The sequence below is a fragment of the Cynara cardunculus genome (assembly GCF_001531365.2).
Source record: "Cynara cardunculus var. scolymus isolate 2C chromosome LG 16, CcrdV1, whole genome shotgun sequence".
NCBI classification, from domain to species: Eukaryota; Viridiplantae; Streptophyta; class Magnoliopsida; order Asterales; family Asteraceae; genus Cynara; species Cynara cardunculus.
Genome location: NC_037543.1, coordinates 19,738,405 through 19,746,147, shown reverse-complemented (window position 1 = coordinate 19,746,147; position 7,743 = coordinate 19,738,405).

The window sequence follows — 7,743 nt, the reverse complement described above, 5'->3', positions numbered from 1 at the left end:
AGATTATTAAATGAATATTTAAAGCTTTTTTACATTGAAAAATATATCTACACCATCCATATTCCTCAATTTTCGGTAACACTTTGACGCCTGATCAAATTTAAATTAAATAAATTTTCTCAAATTATTATCCTATAATTGAATTACATATTCAATTATTCTAACAATCTTTTATATTTGGTTTATTGATTTTGTTTACAATTGTGACGCTTTTGGTTACTGATTTATGCTCATTTTGGTTCCATTAAATAGTAGGATATTGGTTCCATGATTTTGATACTTTATGCAGATACTTTACGGTACTGTTTTTTTTATGGCTAGTAGTAGATTTTATAAAACGTTTATGATACTGTTTTTTTTTATGATAGTTTATTTGTCCAACTACAAATGAAAAATCACTACGACTACCTTAAAGAATTGAATCTAAATTAAATTACTTTGTTATTAAATCTAAATTAAATTATAATAAAAAATTGAATCAAAGAAATTACAAAAAAAACTAGAACTTTTTATATATATTTTTTTAAAATTATGATATCTTCAAATTTATATTTTATTCAAAAATAAAAACATTATCAATTTCTTAAAACAACATAAAACAATATTATAACATCGATAAATACAAAAGAATAAAATAAAACATTAAAATCGAGACATATATGTGAGCTGTTGAAACACCCATAACATATATCTCTAGATCATCCACCAGAAATATCAAGTAGACAGAAAAGACACAAAGACCCGATTTTAGGATGACGACCATTTAAATCTCCAAACGTTTGTATTTAATTGAATTTGTCTAGCATTTATCAGCATCAAAGATTCTAAACAAGTTTGATATTTTACTGTTCACACACACATATATATATATATATGTGTGTGTGTGTGTGTATGTGCACGTATATGAATGTTTAAATAAGAAGAAAAAGAGGCTGAGAATGTAGGGAAAAATGTTTCATATGTGAATCATTGAAAAATTATTTTAAATGTATATATGAACCTATGTTTTGTACATGCTTTTCTACCAATCATTCACATTCATATTTACATATGAAAATCCATATGCAAACTCACATTTCTTTTTACCTTTACCAATGATTCACGTATGAATTATTTATTCTTACTTTTTATTTCAGCCTCAATATATATATATATATATATATATATATATGTATGTATACATGCATGGTATGTATCCATAATCTGTGCTGTGGGCAAAAAGAAAACCAAGACTATCTGTGTTAGTGATCAGATTATATGATAGATTTGTAGCCTTTTGATAAGTCTTAACATGTTTTAATGAGATTGAATGATATCGTGGAAAGGGTGGTTGGGAAAGACAGAAAGATGTGAAGGTTGATGGAGTTGCAGAATGCAAAGTATCCATGCTTTCAAAACACATTCACACGACTAAATTTCAGATCGAACCTTGTACTTTGTTGTTTTTGCAGATTAATCCCTTCCTTTTTAATATTGTAATCCTGATTTCATACTTTCAAACCACTTTAGCTTTCACCATCATTTGCAAATTCATCATATTATGTTGTTTAAATAAACCTATCGGGTAACTTCTAATAATACTGAAAACTTTACATCTTTGATAATTCATAAGACGAGACACTAATTCATCAAAAAAGAACAGGGTTTCAAATAGTGTAAGACGTGGCATGACGTGGTGGCAAAGTCAAGTCTCAAGTCTTAGGATGCACAACTAGACTACAACATTTTCCAGGGTGTGACATATGACCATTACTCAACGAGTTATATTGAACAATTTAAATTAGTTAATATACTAAAAACCCAAAAAGTAAGATGCTCAACAGATTTCAAAAATTAATGTCTTACAAAAATTGTGCATTAAACCATCATGTGATATAAGATATAACGTGGCGTCAAAAACGAGCTTTTTACCACAACATGCCACGGGGGTTGTTGTTGGACAAAACATGGTCTATCACATTTATCGCTTTAACTTTATTTAACATCTTGGACTCAGAGGTTGTTTGGCAGTTGCTGAATGGTTTGATGCAGAATGATTAAGTGGTCAGAATGGTTAAGAGGCTATCATGATACAATGCAAAATGAAATAAGGGCGCTTAATAGTTAAGAGAGGCCCAGGATATAAAACCATTCAGAGAGTTACAAACAAGATTCACCTCTTAACGATTCAGAGACTGCCTCTTAATAGAACTATTAAGAGGTAAACAAACAACCTCTTAAAAACACTTCCAACAGAGGTAGGATAATGTATGTATATTATATATATATATATATATATATGTATATTATATATATATGTATGTATAAATATGTGTGTGTATGTATATATGTATGTATATGTATGGTTAGGTTCATATGGAAAACACTAAATAAATGGAAAATTGGTAATTCATGAAAAAATTGATGAAAAAATATATCAATATGAATGTCAAAATTAACGAGAAAATATGATCGTTTTTTTTGGTACAATTTATTTTGCTAAAATTTTATTTATTTTTCGTCTTTTTTGAATAAAAAATAGGGGGATGAAGTTTTTTAATTTAAAAAATATTGTTAAAACCACCCATTTATTCACATCCATTAATTGGATCGTTTATTTAGAGTTTTCCCCTGGACCTCGGTATATAATTAATTCGACGTCCATTTTGAAATATATTTCTTAATTTGTTTTTTTCGTGGTTCTCCCTTTTTTTCAAGATTCTCCATTGATCTTTATCCCATATGTGTGTGTACATAGAGAGAGGGGGGTTCATTTGAGAAATGTTAAATGTATGAGAAGTAGAGAAATGATACTAGTCTTTCATCTGGTCAACATTTGCAGCTCTAACTGTGAAACATCGGATAATTCGATTGCATGGTATGCAGAAGATAGAGGAGTAGTCTCATAACTTTTACAAATAGACGGCAAACAAGTGTATATGCGAACTCGTAAGTGGATATGTGAACACATAGTTCACTTTTCTGTTTCTCAAAATACCTACCACTTCTCAAATGAACCTACGACTATATATATGGGAAAAATCTAAAATAACTCAATGGACTTTAGTGTTTGGAATGATTAAGTTATTGGATAATATTTTTGGAACAAATAAGTTCTTGGATATTCAAAAACCTGTTAAATAACTTATTGGACTTTCTAAAACATGTTAGATACGTTCTTATAACCAATAAAACTGGTTAATGTGGTAAAATAATGAAAAAAAGTTTGAAAAACCCCAATGAACTTTCATATTTTGAACGATTAATTTCTTAAACATTTTTTGAACAAAAAAAAATACTTACATCTATAAAATAAAACAAATATAACAAAAAAAATACTTACATTTAAAAAAGATTATTGATTAAATTTATTTTAATTAAAATAAAAAAATATTATGTCAGTGATTTTTCAAATGATAGAAATGATTTAAAAAGGATNTAAAATTAAAACATAATAAATATTAAATTAACAATTATGCGGATTAAAACCTTCTTTTGATACATAAATTAAAAATTATTTGTTAAAGTATTTTTTATATTATCTATACTATCTTATAAAGTATTTGGCTAAAACTTTTAAAAACTCTTAAAACTCTGAAAAATTCTTAAAAACTCTTAAACTCATTCATCCTTAAACGATTTCATCCAATATCTGAATTCATTGTTGGAAAAAGTTTTTAATTTATCACAGTTGAAGTCTAGTTATGGTAATGGGGAGGGGACTCCAATCCCATCCCCGTCCCCATTCCTACCAGAGAATTTGATCACATCCTCATCCCCGTCCCCAAAAGGGAAATGAGGATTTTTTTTCTCGTTTGTGTAAGTTTTTCTTAAATCAAATGTGTGAGACGCTATACATATTTAAATCTCACATTTTTCAAATAAACCTAAAAATCGAAATAAATTTAATTTAATACAAAAATATACATCATCATATAATAAATAATAAATCGAAAACCAAAAGAAATTAAATTTAATCTAAAAAAATTAACGTCGCATGTACCAAGACATATCGAGTAATATTTAAAACCACATCTAGTAATATCCAAAATATATTAGAATAGGAATTACCATTTATCGACTTAATAGAAATAAATAATACATAGTATAATTTATTAGTTAATACATATACGGATACAGGAGTGCGATACCCGTCCCTGTCCCCATCTCCGGTTTGAGCCAAATGGGGATCCCCGTCCTCCTTCCTGAGGCCCGGTTTAACGGGGAACCCCCGTCCCCGACAGGTGCGGATGGATTGGGTTCCCCGATGGATCGGAGCCAATTCCTATATCTATTGAAGTATAATGCTTAAATCAAAGGGTTCCTTACGAAAATAACTGTCCACAATTATCAATTTATACTTTTAATCTTATTTTTAAAAAAATTCATAAAATAACCATGAGTTACCCTCTTAGCACCGTTTGATGTTTATAGGTGGCCTTTTTACAATTAATGCAAGTCCTTAAAAAAATTAAGGAAATAAATATTTTTAAAGAAAGTTAAAAATAAATTTATATTAAAAAAAAATAAAAAAAATTATCATGTGGGACCCACCCTATATATATATATATATATATATATTTTAAAATAAAAAATTAGAACTTTCATTAATTACTAAAGGGTCCTTGTAAATACATCAAACGGTGCTAAGAGAGTAACCCATGATTATTTTGTGAAATGTTTTAAAAATAGGACTAAAAGTGTAAATTAATAATTATAGGTTTATTTTCGTAACGAACCCTTAAATCCAACTATATATAGCACATTAGGTCAATCGTGACAAGTGGGATATCATTATGAGGACGTGGATAAGGAGATTCCGTAGTTAGTACGGTAGAATTATTGTAGACGTATGTCAACAAAATTAATATTTAAAATTAAGGTCACAGATGGTGGATGATCCAGAGTTAAAAAATACAACTTTACACAAAAAAAACTTTTGATTTAATTTATATTTTTTTAATTTTACATATTTATTATATTAATATAGAGAATCATATATTAACTATAATATACAAAATAAAATATATTTTTAATTTTACAAATTACACCATTATAATAGTCTTGTCAATACATTCAAAAAAAGTCCAATATTGAATATTATTGTATTTAATATTATATTACTAATTATTACTTACCAATTATTTTAATACTTACATTTTCTATCCTTATGTTTATTTATTTAATTTGTAAGCCATTGTTATGGCACGACTTCGTCAGTTTCTTTTCTCGTTTCGAGTCGGAGTTTGAGGCATCTTTATAGGGGTTCTTTAGAAAGTTATAATGGAAGACCTTCGGAGTGTTTACGGTGGGTTAACGCCTTCCCTAATTTGGCCAATTCAGGCGTTTGGTTTAAGCTTTCTAGCCGTTAGACTTAGGGTGGAGTGCAGAACATCAAGTAAGTTGTCTTATACTGATTTTGATAACTTGTGATCATTTCTAAATGCTTTTTGTGATGAGCGGTTTAAGTGTTTTGAAAAGTTTGGGTGATTTTTGTTGAGTGGGGAAAATTGAAGGGTGTGTTTAAAAATTTGTTTAAATTAACTGACTAGTTTGTGGTAACCGTGAGATCCAATCTCAACCATAAATCAACTATAACTTAGGAAAATTATAATTTTGGTAATTTTGAATTAAAATTTTAATGCAAAGACATTTTAGGTATTTTCTCTCCTCTCTCCTCTCTCCGTCCTCCGGCCACAGTCCTCCGGTGGTACCTAAAAATATTGACTCTGTTAAACAAAAGACACAGTGTGATACCCAATCATATATATAAGATGCATTGTGATACCACTGTGTTACATCTCCGATCGAACACACAAATGACCTCAGTGTGATACCTAAACACATATATGATGCATTGTGATACCATTGTGGTATCACCGGAGGTCGGGGGACGGAGAGAGAAGAGAGGAGAGTGAATTCTCCTTTGCTTATGTTTGTGTAGTACTCCTTTGGCTTATGTTTTGATGCATCTCTTTGCTTTTGATTTTATATACTTCTCTTTTTGTTTTGATTCTTCTAAATGATAGGTGCAGGGGAGCATGAGTGAATGTGCAAGTACTGGTGGCAGTTTAATTGTGTTCCTATATATATATAATACTAATATAGTTTGCTGCTAGATTTGGTTCTTTTCTTTAATTATATACAGAAGATACATAAGGAATGAATTCTTTTATTGAGAAATTTAATTTGGTGATAATATGATTTTTGGGCTATGCATGAGGTCTGTTTGGGAGTGGGAAGACTAAGAATCTTAATCTAAGTAGTGTGTTTGTTTTCAAAAAAGGTTTGGTGAAAATGGTCATATAATACATGTTAAATTACAGGCTCAATTGGTGATTTAGAGGCGGCTAATAAAAATTTATATTTTTACATATGGATGATTGGATTTAAAAAAACTTAATAATTTTCATATTAAAAAATCTAATATATGAAACATTTTTTATATTACATTTTATTAATTAATTAATAAATTATGTTTCTTATACTACAAATTAACGTGTTTCTAGAAAAAAAAAAAAAAAAGAGACCAATTAAGCATGCTCGAGCTTGTCGTACATGCACAAGCTCCATTTGAAAGATGAGATTTTTATTTTATTAAATGAATATTTAAAGCTTTTTACGTTGAAAAATCTTTTGTGGTTGAATTTTTTTTTATTAAATGAATATTTTATCTGATTTTGGTTATATTTGTCGTTCTAAATTTGTTAATTTTGGTTTATGTTTGATCAATTTCTATAAATTATATGTACGATCTTTTTTATTAAATGAATATTTGTTATTTTTTATTATATGTACGATCTTTTTTATTTTTCGCCGGTTTCTTTTTTTAGTCCAATGGATCTCACCCATTTATGTGTTTACATGTCCTTTAAGAAATGGTTTGGAAATGGGTTTATTACCTTTGTGTTTAGTGATTGTGGCTTTGTATTACTTTTGTATTTCCTTTGGTCCATTGGAAATCAGTTTTTTGCTACTGTGTTTTGGTCTGCGAATACACATACTTTGGTCCACTTCTTTCTTGCTATTGTATTTTGGTGTTCTATTGATTTTAAACACTTTGGTCTACTGGTTTCTTAATACTAGGTTTTGTATTTTTGTTATCTACTGATTTACACATTTTGGTTCTATGAGTTATGTTTACTGGTTAATAGAAAATGTAATTGATTTTATTCTATGAATTGATCAAATGTAATTGCTTAATAGAGAATGAATTGTTTGTTGTTAATTTTGGTTCCATGAGTTATGTTGTTTGTTGTTCATTTTGGTTCTACGAGTTATGTTTATTGATTTTGTTTCAATTGCGACGCTTTTGGTTACTGATTTATGCTTATTTTGGTTTTACAAACAGTAGGATATTCCATGATTAATGTTGATTTTGGTTTCACCAAACAGTAGGATATTCCATGATTAATGTTGATTTTGATGCTTTATGTGGATACTTTATGACATTGTTTCTTTATGAATAGTAATAGATTTTATGAAACTTTTGTGTTATTGTTTCTTTGACCGTTTCTTTATGATAGTTCATTTGTCCAACTACCAATGAAAAATCACTACGACTACCTTAAAGAAAAATATACATATTGGTCTAAATTGAAAAACAAAGTTTGTTTGGAATAATATGAAATATGTAGTTATATGTGCAAAGTAATTGCTTTATTCATATATATGTCAAACAACTATATTTCAATAAGTACTAAATCATACAGATGATTAAAATGATCATTTGTTATCATTCAGAGAACAGTTACCAAACAACCC